The sequence below is a fragment of the Hippocampus zosterae genome, chromosome 16, assembly GCF_025434085.1.
Source record: "Hippocampus zosterae strain Florida chromosome 16, ASM2543408v3, whole genome shotgun sequence".
Taxonomy (NCBI): Eukaryota; Metazoa; Chordata; class Actinopteri; order Syngnathiformes; family Syngnathidae; genus Hippocampus; species Hippocampus zosterae.
The window spans coordinates 19,009,728-19,027,192 of record NC_067466.1 but is presented as its reverse complement, the minus strand read 5'-3'; the positions used below and the strand labels follow the sequence as shown (position 1 = coordinate 19,027,192).

The 17,465-nt window shown below is 50.0% G+C and overlaps 1 protein-coding gene and 1 long non-coding RNA gene across 2 annotated transcripts in view; one reads left to right on the top strand and one right to left on the bottom strand.

Annotated features, from left to right (window-relative positions):
* LOC127588025 (ras-related protein Rab-24-like) overlaps positions 1-17,465 on the bottom strand; it is a 75,778-nt gene that overhangs the window by 36,120 nt on the left and 22,193 nt on the right. The gene's annotated exons all lie outside the window — the stretch shown is intronic.
* Positions 533-8,910, top strand: LOC127588039 (uncharacterized). Its single transcript, XR_007958946.1, has 3 exons — positions 533-606; positions 8,190-8,262; positions 8,364-8,910. It is a non-coding gene; the product is annotated as an uncharacterized LOC127588039 (long non-coding RNA).

Below are 17,465 nucleotides of genomic sequence, written 5' to 3'. Positions count from 1 at the left end.
GGCGCCTTAATTGGCCTTTTATGCAAATATGCCATCGGGGGGGGGGGCGCCTCCAATGAAGTGGCTTTATTGAGTGAATCTTTTGCGAATTTTTAATTACAGGCGAGGAGGAGTAATCACATTAGCACCCCCCCCCCCCTTTGCTTTTTTTGAATGTGCAACAATTGCTTTTAAAAAAATGTCGTTTAGTCAAACTTTTTTTTTTTTTTGGACAATGCCGGATAAAAAAACGATGTGGATGATGGCACTCAAGTTCTTACAAAGTTGGGGAGGGACATCTAAGTTCATCAGCGGGCGTTGTTTTAACCGTGTGCCACCCCCGACATTAGAAAAATTCCAAAACGGTTCAATGCTAGCTCGCCCACAAGTCAGCGCAAGCTAGTTGTCGGTCTTTGTGCATTTCCGGCCGGAATCTTTCAACGCGTCCACTCGGAACGTTTTTTGAAACACTTGTCGCATTTTACTCCGCAGGCTCTGGAAGCCGCAATGCATCATGGGGCATCGTTCCTTCTCACCGCCAACAGACGCTCGTCCCGGAGACAAGACGATGGTCATAAATCCCTCGCCGCCATTCCGACGTGTCCTCGTTTGGAGTACGTCTCAAAGGTCAGTGGATTAAAAAAAAAAAAAAATGGCGTGTTGTGTTCGGGACAGCAACGCAACACACGTTTGTGTCTGACAAACACGAGAAGCCGCCCGAGCGTGATCCGTGCCAGTGGCCATTAAGCGGGGGGGGGGGGGGGCCCTTATCTGCTTTATGACTTCCTTTATTTGTGTACTTTGACTTTCACCATAAAGCGCCGTCTGACCCCGAGTGGTACACCAAGGCCAAAGCCCGAAATTGATGTCAACACTCAAGCAAAACTGCGCGCATGGCGTCTTTCCCTTTCCGCCGAGTTATTTGGCGCCCCCGTGCAAAGTGGGAGTGCCCCCCCCCTCAACCCCTTTCCCGTCCTGAAGTGGAGTTTGTTTGTCGGAGCGTGGCAGGCACTCACTCGCTTGTGTTGTGTAACCGCCGTTTGAATCGGGGTCGGGACCTTTGGACCCTTATGATTCATGTACACCAAGATATATACGCCGGCCAAAATTGGTGAGTTTCAGGCACTTTGAGGGCCCCCCCCCAACCCCCGCCCCCCCAACAAAAGCCGATAGGAAGCACACGAGTCCTTCGATTGATTTTTGGTGCCGCGTGACAGGTCATCTGCCCTCATTAAATCTGTCGAATGCAAATGGCGTCAAAAAGCTTCTGAAAGAAGATTCGGGGGGGTAGCTGGGGGGGCTTTAAATGTGAAAGGGACCTGATGTTGCCCTCATGCGCTCCCTCATGCTGTGACGGCGACTAATGAGCGAGCAGCCACACCTCACGTATTCTTCCTGACCTTTCGCCCACCTCACTTTCCTCCCCCCCCCACGTCACCTCCACCCAGTCATCAAGAACACCCCTCACCCCAACCTACCCCCCACCCGCTCAGTTTGTTATCAGTTGTCAGGCACCAGCCATTGCTGCTTCCACCCCCTCCTCCCGACCCCCACTCCGACACCATTAGCATAAGTATGTGAGTTATCATTCCTATCTGGGCCCCCGGGGGTCAGGGGGGCGGGGTGGATCAGCGGGAGTGGAACCGGCCCGTGTCACCGATGGCATCAGATAAAAGCGAAGGGACGCCACAGGAATCTGATTCTACCGCAGCCCCCGTTTGGGGAGCTGCAATGATAACCCCCAAATATTCTGATTGGGGAGGGGGTGGGAGTCTTCATTGTCACACACCTGAAATCATGTGGCTCCGACCAATCAGTGGAAACTCGGAGAAGGAAATGTTCAAGGCTATTTTCTTTGACGTCGATATCCGAGCGCTATTTTATATCGACTTTTTTAAGTCATCATAACTTTTTCATTTCCTGTTTAGTATCTGAAAGTTGTACTTTTTGGAGGGGGTGGGGGGCAGTTCACGGAATTAATGTGAAGCTTTGCGTTAATCATTAGATGGCAACAAAAGGGCCGAGCTGCCGATACGGGACTTTGTGATGCAAACTCGGGCGGGGATGGGTGTGTGGTGTGGGGGGTTGTGGGGGGGGAGCGCTTCCAAAGAAGAGTGATCGGTCCGATTCAGTGAGTCGGGGGTGCTGCTGTGAAAACGCGTCCGCTTGATGCGATCCTGGCAAGACCAACGCATGCCGAGCAGAACCGCAAAATAAGTTGAGCGAGTTATCGAGAAAGTCACCGCCCCCCCCCCCCCCCCAAATCAATGACAATCAAGGCGTGATATGACAGAAAGCTCAACGAGAAGGCCGCCTTCTATCACTTTGGCCTTAGCCGGTGTGTGCTGAACATATTGGCAGGTGTGTGTGTGCGTGTGTGTGTGTGTGGGGGGGTCCCCCCCCCCCACCACATCACATACAGAAGAGTGAACCCTGTTTGAACCTCGCTGCTTTCATGAATCTCCCTCGCCCACTTTGCGAATGATTTGTTTGGTCCGCCTTTGAGGAACGTGGCCCGGGTGGCACGCTTGAACTCTGCTCACCTGTCGTGCGACACCGGCAAAAGCAGGGGGTGTTTATCATACCCGGCGGGGAAGCCGGCCCCCGTCGGCCGCGGGGTGTCGTGAGTGACGTGTCCTCACCGGCATGTTCCGAGAAAAAGTCATTAATTTGTCAACTTTTGTGAATTTTCCGGGGGAAAAAAACGCCCACACCCGAACCAAAAATGGCCGACTTCCTGTTCAATTTCAGCCAGAGGCTTTTTTTGTGGGTCATGCATTAATGGACATATCCGCAATGTTGTTTTGATCGGGGGAACTAGTTTTCCAAACAAGAAAATGCACACCAAAATTTCTTTTCCCAACCAAAATTGGCAAATTTCCTGTTCAGTTTTCCGCACGGGTCCTTGAGATATTAGGATGATGATTTAAAAAAAATTTTTTTGCATCTTGTTACGATAAACCACCCAAATTTGTTTCGATTGGTCAAACTAGTTTTCGTTTAGTTTTAGACCACCCAATTTTCATTTTTAATTGTCCGAACTTTCCGTTTACCATCAATTTTCGAAAATTCTCATGACCATACGGCCACCTGCCAAAACATCCTCATTTTCCGACATATTAAGGCCCCCAAAAGCTACGAAGAACACCCATTTTTTTTTCTCCTCGTCTCCAAAGTGCCAATTAATCGCCGCTCGGAGTGCGACGTTCCAGATAGTTGGCAGCGGCGGAGCGCGACCGGAGCAGATTAGTGCCCTCCAAACACGGCGTGACGTGCGCAGGATGTCCATCGAGAGGCATGTTTGGTTAAAGTCGACGCTGAGCCGTGAGTGAATGCAGACGCCCGCTCGCACTGCGCCACAGGAAATCCCGTTAACGGGTTACACATGCGGAGCCGCAGCGTTAGTCATCATTACACTTCGATAAACACCCGAGAGAGGACGGAAAGAGTTTGGCGGAACGACTCTTCACCTCCTGACGTGATTCATCGTAGCGCTGTTCTTATTTTTTTTTTTAGGACCGCGCTACCGCAGCCAAATTTTTTTTTTCACCCGCAAACAAATCATTTGATTGGATTTTGTTCCATAACACATCTATTCTCGCATCGAATGAGTTTGTTGACATTGATTCAAACGACTTTACGAACAAATCTCAAATCTATCGATGCATATATACGATCAAATGCTCGGTGCGAGCATGTTCAGCAAGATCAACAACAACAACAAAAAAAAAGTCTTATCTCATTTTTTGTCATGGGGCGGGGGGGGGGGGGTAATATAGGCTGAAAGAGTTCCAAAATATACGGGAGTTAAATCAGCTTGATTTTAAGGTATCTCATTTTTGGAACAGCACAGAGTCCTTCCTTTGGGGGAAACTGAGCCCAATCCCAACTAAGACCTTCACGCATGCCTTCGGCAGCCATCGAAGGCACAAAAGCTTTCCACTATAAAGGAAACTCCCTCGCCATTGAAGCAACCCCTCGATCGCGTCAAGAACAGGACAGCCCTCAGACCAATGGACTCAGTCCCAGAGGACTTGGTCCACGCTTTACGTCCGCGGAACGGATTCCACCTGCCCCCGAGATCGCGGCAGACTCTGAGCTCTGGGAGGGGGTTGGGACGGATCCAAAATCATCAGGTCAAAGCGCACAAGCGGTTAGAAGGGATGTGGCCTCAGGGGTTGATGGCTGGGTTAAGAGGTGACGAAGCTCCGGGGATGAAGGGAGGCTTGAAGATGGAGACGCCGCGGTGGAAAAAAAAAATCAAAGGGGGGAGCTGGAGGCCTGCCTGAAAGCGGCTGGCCTCCAGTGTCCCGTCCTGTCGGCCAATGAGACTTCAGCCTGATATCCGTCCATACAGCCAGCCACCGTTCCTGAACCGAAGTCTATCCCAAACGACTTCATTTGAAAGGCGGACGAGACTTTGGACCGGTTGCCGGTCCATCCGTCCGTGACCTGATCGGCTTCTCCTCAGGAGGGTCGCGGGCGTGCCAGAGCCCATCCCGGCATTGCTTCCTACGAACCAAGACTCGGTCTGTTCTTACCATTCCCTACCCGCGAATCTCTTCTTGCTCTGACCGGTTCAAAGTACGAAACCTTCCAAATCCTCCAAAGGGGACGAATCGCTAATACAGCAGCCGAGAATACTTTTCATTGGGAAGGACTTTCACCCCCAAACATTGCTGATCGATTCCATTCCTTCACTCTAAGCTTTTCTCTGGCCAAATCTCTCCCAGTAATCCCTTAGATCAGGGCACCAGCCGCCCCCCCCCACCCCGCCCCACTTATTCCTGCTCTGCTTATTAGATCAGGGGCCCCTGTCAAGGAGAAGCAAGGATCTGGGGGCCTCATTGTTTGGCCCCTGATTAAGAGCTTCTCACAGTGGAGGATCAGGCTGAAGGAGTGGGAGTCGAGGCCATCTCTTTCTTTGTCCGGAGGGAGGCGGGGGGCGCTTGGGGGTCTTACGGGCCATATTGTTGCTAGTCTTCTTCTAAAGGTGGACTGGATTTGGTGTGGGATGGGGGCAGGGGGGACGTGGGGGACAATGAGACGTTAGACGATGAGGGCTTTAAACCTTAAGCTTGTACTTTCAGGGCCAGGGTGATGTCCCAATCCATCTTTAGATGTGAAGTGAGCAGCTTTGGGAGACAATGGCCATCTAAATGCGGCAACGGGTTAATTATCTCCTCGCTATGGTGACTGAAAGTCCGTACCAAACTGCTTTTTAAAGAAAAATGCATTTGTAGTTCTTTGGCCCATTAATTCTAGCAACAGAAAAGTCAATTAAGTCCCTCTGTGACTTAATTGATGCCATCATGTCTGAATTCCACCTCCGTAGTTTAGAATCAAGCTACCCACTGAAGTGGGACATGTTTACTCGTAGTGCCGTCAGAGATCTCTGAGGCTTTTGTCAGCCGCTGCCGAAATCAAGTTGAGGTGGCCCATCAGGTTCCTGCGGATGTCCTCATCGCTCCTCCGCCGTCCTTGCCCCAAATGGCCCCCGTTTTCAATCTCAATTGTTTTGTCTTCTCCAGACTGGCCACCTACCCTGGTCCCCGTTGAAAGACGGACTGGTCACTGCCAAACTCGATTTCCCTTGATGGCTTCTTCTTGAGTCCCGAGGACACTGCCGACTTTTGTCTGTTCCTTTGACTTCTCCACAGGCTGTCGTTGGGTTTTCTTCAGCGGCTATTTTGACAAACCTCGGAATGTATCCGAATTTCCTTCGTGTTCCGTTAATGACCGATATTTCTGAGGTGGATGTTTTCATGGTCCGCCATGTCTAGCGGACTTGCAAAAAAACTGCAATGTCAGCGCGTATAACGGTAAAGGGAGACGTCGGTGGCGGGCGCGGGGAATACGGCATTCCAAAGGGATTTGAGAGCCTGCATGGGAAAAACCAAACGGAGGTGTTAATCTCAACCGAGTGACCCCCCCCAAGCCACCCGTCACCCTCCTCTTCGTGTCCCATCAGCCTCCAAAGGGATCCTCTTAATCCCGCAGTCTCCCCACATGGACCAGGTCTTTCTTCAGCGTCGGTATTTGCACAAAGGCCCCGATCAAAGCCGGTCAATGCGGAATGCGAGAAGACATGTTTTGTTTTTTTTTTAGGAGTGGATGGGAGTGACGCCGATTGGCCGGCCATCAAATAATATGCGCAGGAATGTTATTGTGCTTCCGCGCGATAGTAAAAACAGGCTTCGCTGCTAATGCCTCAATGTTGTCGGAGGATGTCTTTCAGTGTCTTTGCCGGCCGATAAGCGAGCGGCCAGTCCGTTCGCTGCGGTTCCCGCAGGTTAGCGTTTTCTACGCTAACCTGTTTGGAACAGATTTCTGGGCCAAAAAAGGGGATCTCCTTCCTCAGTTTTGCCCAATTGAAGACGGGTCAACGGTGGCGCAGCACTATAATTGCGATTTCATCCGCGATTTGACGGGCGCAGCTCCATTCAATTTGTCGGCGGCGTGTCAAAAGCAATTGTCAAAGGTCCCTCGGCGGGATTCCCGCCTCTGCTCTCCTCCTGAGAGGCGTCTGCTGTCAAGACTGCTCGGATGATTTTTCCGCTCGGTGTCCGCATCTGTGGCTAATTTGCACAACAAAAAAAAAAGAATAATAATAAAAGAAGGGCCTCCAGCAGCTCTGACTTAATTAGAAGCCATCTTCAGCTGCGTACAAAGACAACCCTACAAGCTACGCTAACAAGTGTTTGCCTTCGCGTGAAGTGAGAGAATATGAGGCATGTCGGGAGCAATCTTTCTAGTGGAAAATAGCGAAATAAATGATGGTGTTGGCCACCCGGGGGGGGGGGGGGGGGTGTCGGGGGTGGTGTGCCGTGGTCAGGCTCCTTGGTTTCGGGGGAAAGGGGGAGGGGACGGGGGCCTGATTTGGTGGTAAAAAGTGATCAGATCTTTCCGGAGTCCCTCAGATCAACAGGGCTCTGAAATCAGCCCACTCACGTTTGCACGCGTATGCGTGCACATCGTCCAACGGCGCAGTACCGCTCGCTGTCATCGGAGTGTCAAGTTCTGCTGAAAGGACTGACACTCACTCGCACGCAAACCAAGAAAATAAATTGCGCAAGGCCACGCGATAGGCCGGTCAGGTGACACGGTGGTCATATGATTTCATAAAGCGTCTCCTGATTCCAAAGTCTGCAACAACATTCCAGTCATCGTAAGTCTTAAAGCCACATAGCGACTATTCTGTGCTATGTGCTACGTTAAGACCCATCGTGTGTTGCCCAATCGACTCTGAAAACACTCATTGGCCCCCAAACGGTGACTGTTGGACCCGTTTGAAACGATTTCAGTGGGCTGCACAAACACCCGTAATGGCTTTGACTTTAAACGATTATCCTGGATGATTATCCCGCGTTCAGAGTCATTTTCCGGGTCGACAGCGGAGGTCGCGCGCAGGAATCAGATGTTAGCAGCCGCAAAAGCTCGATCGGCGACGTTTCAAGTCGCATTCTAAACGGTCTCGTCAAAGAACAAAGCTGGGGCACATGGTGGTTATCTTCACTTCTCCCCAATTTCATTTCATCCTGGCATGACTTCCCCAATCAAGGACTTTGTTGTTCACTCGCCGGCGCCCCCTCTGGTCCGTGACCCGACCCCGTGAAAATCAAGTGGCCTGCCCAGTGTACACAGGCAGGCTTTTGTGGCTTTATTTGGGGGGGTGGTGGGGGGAGTAGCTTTTGTCTTGAGAGAGATAAAGCGGGGAGGGGGTCTGCCCCACACACACACACACACACACGTACTGATAACGCATAAACCTTTGATGTCAGTCCTGCAGGGAAGAAGATGGAAGAAGGGGATGGGGGGGGGGCTGTTGCAAGATTACAGGAATAGCTTCAGGGACTGAAAGTTTTTGTGATGGGTTACACACACACACACACACACACACACACACAAACATGCACCTCCAAAGTCCGTCCCCTCTTCTCATGTCATACCTTCATCCATCCATCCTTCCATTTCAACTTTTTTCCTTTCCGTCCTTCCTTCCATGCATCGTCTGTCCCCTTCTGTCCTTTCTTTCACGCCTGTCTTGATTGCTCGCTTGAAAATTGTCTTCTTTTTTTTTTTATGTAATTGATTCCAATGTAAATTCTTCGAGCAAAAGTGTCCGTGTGTGTGTGTGTGTGTGTGTGTGTGTGTGTGTGTGTGTGTTTGTGTGTGTGCCGCGTGCGCACGTGTGAATATACTTCCTGCAGGATGTTATGCCGTGACCCCCCTGAGGATGAATCGAGAGTGTGGAGGCTCTTCGGTGCATCCTGATGCTAACAAGTATGTGTGTGTGTGTGTTTGAGTGTGTGTTTGTGTGTGTGTGTGTGTGTGTGTTTGTGTGTGAGACCGCACAATGCACATAACCCTTCATTCATGTCCAGAATCCCGCTTCACTCTTCCACTGGCTGTTGGCATCCCCGCCCCCTCCCGGCAGGAAAAATAAACTTGACCCCTGGCATCCGGGCGCGACGTGACCTCTGAACCCCCCACTTCCCCCCCCCCTCCTCTCCGACGAGGCCTGGGCGCAATGAGTCTCCTCATTCCATCCATCGCGCTTCCTCCTCGAGGAATTCCTCAAATGTTCTCGGAGGCAAGCGGGCGCACGCCGCGCGTTTCAGGTCAGTGGGCCGCCCCTCAACCGCTTCGCCGGCGAATGCCGCGCCTTTTTTTTTTCGTGTCTATTCGCAATCGCCGCACGGCGGCGCCTTGAGATAAAAGTTCAGCCGACTTTGGGGTATTTTGCGAGACGGTTCGGCGTCGAGGCTTCCGCTTCTTTTTTGCTACAGTCTCCCATGACTTACCTGCGTTTAGCTTAATGCTAACAAACAATGCAAAAGGCCATAGACAGGCTAACGGATTGTTATGAGGCTTTCGGCAACGCAGACTCGTAAGCGGCGTCAGCGGGTTGGAACATAGTGACGGAATGACGCCTATGCGCGGACGTGGTCACCCTCGGAAATGTTCATGGAAGTCAGCTTGCTGGTACCTTGCAAGGAGCCGAACGGCAAAAAGTGTGTTTTTTTTTAAGCTAGTTGCATATTATTCTCCTTGCAGGCTTCGAAACAGAAGTTAGCTTGTCTGGCGTACTTTGTACAAAGTGAAGATTAATTTCCCCGAGCTCAGATGTACGGGTGGTGCCGCCACATGGTCTCGCGTTGGGTCCCATCCAACCACAAAACACACACACACACACACACTTTTCAGTGGCTGCCCTTTAATCCGCCGCACAGGCACAAATCCGCCCTCTGAGGCGACTCGGGATGAAAATAGGCTGCAATCAGCGAGCGGCTCTGAAGTCGTCCTCCAAGAAAAATATTTGGCCTTTTTATTTTTTTCCTTGTTTACGATGGAGACGGCGAGATGTGCCACCTGCACTTACGGCGTCTTGATTTGCTCTTTTTGACCCCCCCCCCCCCCCCCCCCACCCCTCAATAGGAGACTTGTCTTCAGAGCCTGCCCGATTTCAAACGATCCACTCGTTAGCTTTTGGCGGCTAACGTTAGCGTTTTGCCAAACCGTCAGCGGCTACAAGGTCCCCTTTTTAACTCGCGTGGGCGATGAAATAAGATTGACAAAAGGAAGACGTGGCTCTTGACTGCCCGCTTCGACTTCACGTATCAAGTCAACGTAACTGGGGACAGAAAAGAAGGCCGAAATATGCGTCGATCGAGGAGGGAGATTTTGGACTTGGGAATGACGCTGACGGTCCGACACAAGGACGTCTGACTCTTAATTTACAGCCCTAATAAATCCCCACCCTCTTTACCCTCTGACCCTCCAAAGCAGTCAGGCAGTGTCCCAAAATCTTAATCACTCTTGCCGCCCCCCCCCCCCCCCCGAGCACCCCCTCTGTGTATCCTGGCTGGGGGGCTTGGGAGAGAAAGTGGCAAGAGAGCACGCACACAGCTCGTATTCTTCTGCCGTGAAAGCCAATGGCCGCCTTTGTCATCACCCGACGGCCCCCTTCGGCGCGGGTCATCGGATGGTCAGGGAGACGGCCCCCCCGTGGCTCAGTCAGGCAGACTTGCGCGTTGGGCCGCACGGAAAAAGCGGTGAAAACGTTTGCCACCTCTTTCTTGGCAAATGTTTCAAATCCTTGCTGGGGGAGCGCGCGTCAGGCCGGCCCGTCGAGCGGCTCATCGTGCTGACTTATTTCCGGCCAGGTCGTGTGTCGGCGTCGGGGCAGATTTATGTCGCCTGGCCCGGGTGATAACTCAGGTCAGACATGGGAGGTGGGGGGGGGGGGGGGTCGGTTGGACGGGGCTTGCGGTGGCATTTTTTCCCCTCTCATTCGAATTCAAATGGCACGAGTCCGAAAATTCAAAATGGCATCGTTTAAAATAATAATAATTATTATCAATCAATCAAATCAATCCATTGAGAAGACAGTGTGAAAGGGGCGTGGCCTAGTGAGTGACCTCAAGACCCGCGGTCGGGTTGGCCTTCAAGCGAGCATCTGGCCGTGAGTCTCGCAGCCCCTGGCAAGTGTGGGCATTTTCTATTTGTCGGATTCAGCTGTTTATCCCCCCCCCCCCCAAAAAAAAAAACGCTGACCGCGCACAGGCCAGGCCATCACAGTACCCTCATCGCTCCATTTTCTTACCACTTTAAATATCGGTCCCCCCCAAAAAATTGACCCAAACGCATACGTTGGGTGGATTGGACCTGCGACGCATTCAAGGGCAAACGGGACAAAAGGACGCCTGTGCTTACGAGCGCCGCGTCCAAGAGACACCGGCGCAGGAATGCCAGGCTGTAAAGACAACACACAAAGACAGACTCTCTTAAAAAAAATAAAGTAAAAAAAAAGACGTTTGGAGGGGGGCGGGGCTGAGAAATACGGAAATCACCGCGAGAACCAATAACAAACTTAAAAAGTCCAGTTTGTTTTTGTCATCGACTGACTGATCCAAATAACCCCCTTTCCCCCCCCCCTCCCCCTCCCTTTTGAGTTCAAAGCATTCTCGCTTCCAGATGAATCCCGATAACGGCGGCGCTGATTATCCAATGGAAGGCTCATGCCATCCATATCGAAATTCAAATCCGGGTGTCAGCGTTTATTGAGCGGCGACTTCAAAAAGAAGAATTCCGAGTGGACTCATGTGAACATTTATGGCCAAGCGGCAAACGCTGCGGCCTGTAATTGGGCGTGCGGGTCGCGCCTGATTGGGGCGTCGTGAAGCGGGGGAACGTGCGTCAAACGGCCTTATCGCCATCCGACGACTGCGGCCCAGATTTCGTCTCTCGCCAAACAATGTGGAACGCGCTGCATGTTTATACGCCGTCAATCAGTCCAAGGGACAGATAAGGCTTTCTCGGGGCTCCCCATAGCACCAACACTCAGAATGTGTTTTTTTTAAAATGAAAAGCGCACTTTAAGATCGCAGATTTTTAAAATGATCCGTAACAATGAATAATTCACAGTTAAAATGTCATTATGTCATCCGAGGATTTTACTGAATAATAATTCTTAATTTTTTATTGTTTTTTTTTTCTTCTTTTGGATTTGCCATCTCTACTGACCACAATTAATGCGTGGCATCGTGATAAAAGAGCTTCCAAATGTTGTGGTGGGGGCAACCGCAATGTTCAACGAATAAAACAAAAAAAAAAAACCCCAAAAACATTCATGTCGTTTTTAATACACACGCGGGCGCCTTTTCGTCAACATTTGCATTTACACGACCTCAGACCTCAGGCTCCCGTCCGTCTGTCTGTCTGGCGGCACCGTGGGGGGGTGAGAGACAGCGTGGCGAGGGCCCCGGTGACCGCGAGGATTCATGCTGCAAGCACAGCTCCACGTCAGCCCACGGACAGGCAAAATATCATGCAGAGAGACGCGTAGACAGCCAGACGGACAGACAGGTGGACGCGCATAAAATTTCCTCAATGAGTGCAAAGAGACTTCTCGGGATCCCTCTTATAGTGTCTAAAATAATAAACAGTTTTTTTGGAGTGTAAAAATTCAATTGTTAATCCCTCCTATCGCCACCAAAAGATGTTTCAGTAAGAAAAATAGTGCTTTGTTAGGATTATACAATCGTAAATAACGATTATTGTACATTTTCAATGCCTATTGACGTCGAGCTTGACTTCTAGTTGGGTATCTTGGCCACTAGGGGGCAGTATATAAAGGCACGCACATACACAAGGACGCGAAGAGTAGAAATCCGCCAATAATTGATGGCCATTCACTCACATTTAATATCTATTTTTTTTCAAGGAGCAGCGCCATTCCCCAGAAAAAGACTCACCACAAAAATAATAATGGAATAATGGAAGATTTCCTCGAAAAAGTGAATCGGCTTGTGCTATTTAACACGTTGTGTTTATTTTTACCCTCAAAGGCCACCGTACTCTGAGATATAAGCGCCGAGGTGAAGCGGCAGTGCATTCTGGGACTTGTATTCATCACGTGGGGGTATGTTGACGATATTGGCCTTAAACATCGTCTCTAAATATGAACGCGCTGCCTAAAGGACGATGATATTTGTTTAAAATGTAAAAACGGCACCGCATTATTTGGCAGTCAAATACAGTGGACGGTAGCCGGTGAAAAGCCGAGAGGGGCAATTTGCATTCAGCGGACAACCAACCGATGACCTCAGCAAGACACCCCCCCCTGATGGTAAGCGAGCCTTCACTTTGAGAGCATTTTCAGATAACGACACTACAGTGCTGCCTTCGTGACCACACTTGGAACTCACAACACTTTTACGTCAAATCATATTCAAAAGAGATGAAAATTAATCTGAAAAAAAAAGCACTGCGAAGTTTTGTGATTTATATAAAGATACATTTATTTTATACTTAAATTGAATGTAAAGAATCCAACAGTTTTTGCATCATGATTTCATAATGTATTATTATTATTATTATTGACATTGTGTTGCTCCTTCTTGGTGTCTACATCTCGGCCACCATGCGGCGATATAACACTTCAACAAAACAAAGAAAATGGCCGTTTCTTGTCCATTCATAAGCTGATTTTTTTTTTGATGGCTTCAAATAACTTTGTAAATTGGGGGGGGGGGGCAGCGACGACACCGCCGTGTGAGGCCTCTCTTTGTTCCGCGCGGTTGGAAAATGCGCAGTGCGTATTTTTAAAACGGATCCTGGTTTGTTTGAGCAGGAGGTGAAAGTAGCCAAGCTGCAGGCAGCCCGCTTGTTTGGGCCGCGAATGCAACGGAAGCTCTTGTCAATAAAGGGAAAGTCGTGAGGCTATGACACTGATTAACGGTGGAGCGGCCAGGCCAGACCTCACCACCGCACCAAATAATCATAATTCCTTTCAGGATGGCACGGCTTGAAAAACAGGAGGCGTATTTGGACCCTTGTGGCTTTGGTGCATCATACAGGCCGCAAAAAACATCCTAATTAAAGACTCGGACGAAGCTCCCCCGTGTGTTCTTGGCTTGTTCAGTACGAAAGCTAACGGACACCAATTAGCCATGTGCAAGTGTCACATGGAAACAAGAAAACCAAATTTGGCAACAAAAGATGAAGTCAAATTGGATTTTGTAGGTCTTGGGCAAGAACTGATTTTTGTTTGTTTGGTTCCTTTTGAATCGCGAGCACTGCGCAAATGCCAAACGCCTTAAGAAACCCCCCAAAAACTGTCAAAACACATGTCCGGAAGTAATCATTCCCGTGAAAAAAAATGTATTCCCCCTTCTGTCAACTGATGACAAAAGCTTTCTTCAAATCCTAAATGCTCAACAGGAAACAATCTTCCAGGATCTCCGTTGAGGTTTCTCGCAGTCGCCGGTCACGTCAAATTGACACGTAAGCTTTGAATAAGGGATGCGGCACCCCTTTGCCCCAACGGGTGGCGGCGTGTCATCTGGCTGACGGACAGAGACGTCAAGTCATCAACGGGGACGCCGTCAAAGAGACAAAAAGAGAAGAGGCTTGGACTTGGGTCAGTGGGCGGAGCCTCTTGCGTGAGGGGTGAAATTTGGCATTCTTTTTTGACAGCTTCACACTCGAGAAAGAGTCTCAGAGTGGACCGGAGACGCAATCTGCTGAATCGGTCGACGCCTGCGGGGACCCGCCGGGCCGATTGACAACTCAATGAGACCTGCAGCGGCGGCGTAGCCCCTCCCTTCGCATGGACATGAGACCCTTCTATTCGACAAAGGAAAAACCCACAATGCTGGAAAAACTTCAAACCAAGAGACGAGACGTCTGGAATCTGTGCAGCGGCAAATGAAATCTCAACACAACACTCTCACTTTCGGCCTCCAACAGGGATAAAGGTTTCTGCTTTGGGGGCTGCATCCGGCCGGCAAAGGTGGTCTTGATTTGCTACAGTGAAATCTCAAGACGGACAAGTCATTTTGGATGAAAAGGCCATAGCTCCGACTCTTGATGTGTCATGTGGTGTTCCACAGGGCTCAATTCTGGGGCCTCTGCTATTCTCGCTGTATTCTTTGGCGTTCGACTCAGAAAACGGACGTTGCTTCAGATGAAGCGAGCTTGAAAATATCTCATTCATGTGCTTTGAAGCAGGCCAGTGTAACTTTCCATCGACTCGATAGCATTTTTTTTTTCTTTCTTTCTTGGTTTGACCTAAAATGACTCCGTGCAAGCCACATCTCACGTCTCAAATCCCTAATCCCGCGCGCAGGCGGCACCGAGGTCCTGCGGAATGCGGGAGGTGGGGGAGGGCGACCCACCCCGGGCACCCGGCTAAACGCGGGCGCAGTGAGAAAATGAAGACCCCCGCGCCCCCTCGAAAGCAGCAGGAATGTGTCATTAAGCGTAGATTTGGGACTCTTTTCACCCCCTCCAGCGAGGGGGTCACCCTCCCTGGCCCCTTCGCCAGCCGGCAGCGCCTCTCCTTCACCTTTTCTCGTTTCCAATCGCGCTTGTAAAGCTCCTCGCCACTTCCTCTCGCTTTCATTCCCACTCCTTACACACCTTTTTTTGTGGGGTTTTTTGAGGCCCCAAAAGAAGCGATTAAATACTGTTTAGATGTTATCTTGAAGCAAGACTTATTTTTTCATGATTAGCCACAATTATTTATTTTAATTCGAAAATAAGTGATAAGTTAAAGTTATTTATGTAGTTAAATAGATAAAAAAATAATACTAAATGCGTTTAGATGATTAAAACGGTGTATTCGACATTTAATAAATGCTTAATGTGTTATTTCAACCTCGCTGAGCGTCGAGTCAGGTGTTCCCGTATGCATCCTACGGCCACTAGGGGGCCCCCTCGTCACACTGGCGAAACGTGCTGCCGTGCCTTAGCTGCGATGAGAGACTTTATGAGCTCAGCTCAGCATTCCCGTAAAAAAACTTGTCGAAAAGTCACATGTCTCGTCGATTTACTGTGGAGGCAAATGACGGAATGAGACGATGGAATGAGTGAAAGTGGAGCGAGAGAGAGAAAGAACTACAGCGAGAGAGTGGTCCCACGCTGGCCGGGACAGCTGACAGCTGGGTTCAGCTGAGGTCAGAGGGCACGCATAAGCGGTGGGGGAATGAAGCAGAATCTAAAACAACAGGAAGACACGCACGCGCGCACACACACACACACATACACGCTGTGTAGTCATCGATGACTTGTCCCGTCCACTTGCTTCCACAACAACCGCAATGGCCAAAGTGGCAAAAAAGTCATCACACTCACAACTTTAAGACCCTGTTGAGTCAATTCAAGTTGTTACTTTCTGTACAAAGTAAAGTAGCAGAAACCACCCTATGTGTGGGAGATTTTTTGGGGGGCCGTCGTAACTCACTCAGGGAAGGAAATATATATACCTTGCCGAAAGTGCTTGTATTTACTTTATTTGACACGCGAATAAAATACGTTTAAAATGTGTTTGGATGAATAATCCGGTTAAAAAAATGAAGACATTTTGCGACCGCCCTCAAAAAGTCCACAGTATCTCACTAGAGGTGCTCTGGCTCCCTCTAGAGTCAATGTGCGGTAAATGCAAACTCGGGACCTAAGAAGACGACACAGATTCTATACTGTAGAACTACACTGTAGAATCTCTGCAGTAGTTAGTGAGGTTACGTTGACGTTACGGAGCCATTATTGATGGGTTCTGCTTTCATTTCAGGTGAGATAGTTGTGACGACATGATGCAGACAAATGTTTGAGTAACACTTGGAGCGCATTTCTAATTTCATTCTTACTAATGAAATGTGCATGTTTTGCCTCTCTCGGGCTGAGTGGTACAACCATGCGCTACACACTGTAGCACTTTTGCCGTAGGGGCAGAAAACGGCGTGAAGACGCCGCGGAGAAATCAATGTATTCAACTTAGACCCACTTAGCGAGTGGCAACACAAGATGGCCACCGGTGGCCTCACTTCTTGCAAATGTGTTGTTAGCCATAATATAGAAGTCTGTGGCATTAGAGTGATCAGTTTTTTTTGTGATGGGCAGACACTGATTGATATATACCAATCACGTACGTTTCCATGAAAGTCGGACCATCACCATTACGACTTTTAATCTAACGTATTGTGCTAATTCTAGCGTTCAAGCAAAGTTGCAAACAAATATGCTTTGCATTTGACCAATCCTGCGAGACACATTTAGTTATTAGCTAGCGTGATGACCAGCAACCTCTGCCAGCCCGCTTTGACCTCAAGAACAAGTCCAGTGTGCTGAGGCCTGCACAAAGGGCGACTCGCCTGCAGCTGCGGGGGTCTACCAAGAGGGGGGCGCTGATGCACCCAGCACACTCCCCCATGTGACGGTGGTGTGGGCCCTTTCTTATCCGCCTGTGCGCGGCGGCGGCGGATACTTTTCTACCTTCTTCTGTCTTGCCCAACCTTTCTCGTTCCTCGTCGCAAATGCCCCCCCCCCCAATAAAATGTCTCAAAACGTGCGCATTTCGTCACGGCGGCGGCGAATAACCACAGTTGCTGGCGGCGCGGACGACGTTTCACTCGTGTCGTCGTGTTTTTGTTTTTTTCCCCACCCCACCGAGGTTCGAGTTTGAGAGGGGGAAGGTTGCCATTTTGCGCTATTCATTGTCGCGCGCGCGTGGATTCCCCATGAATTCACGTTAGTTGCAGGGTTACATTTTGTCAGGACAACCCCACCACAAGAGCCCCGCCGTAAAAACCCACGCGCGGCAACTCTTCGTGGGCCTATTTCGTCCCTTGTCGTTCCCATCTCCGCCTCCACCGCCACCTCTCGTGAGAGTGTCTGTGGAGGACTCCATTTTGAAAGGTTGTGGAGCCACTGAACTCAAGTCCCCGTCACGGGAAAAGAAAAGGGAGGCGAAACACCATCTGGCCCCACGCGTGTTTTCTTCTTGAGTGAGAATCTTGATAGTTTTTTTTTTTTGGCGTAGGTAGAACATGACGGCGAGGTGGAAGTTCGGCGCGTGACGTCACAGCCGCCGCCGACTGCGAGTGATTGACGGCTCGTTAAGGCGAGGTGGCCACATGTGGGAAGGGGCACTTCTAAGGCAGGAAATGGACGTTTAAGCCAGATAAAATCCACGTTTATGGTAT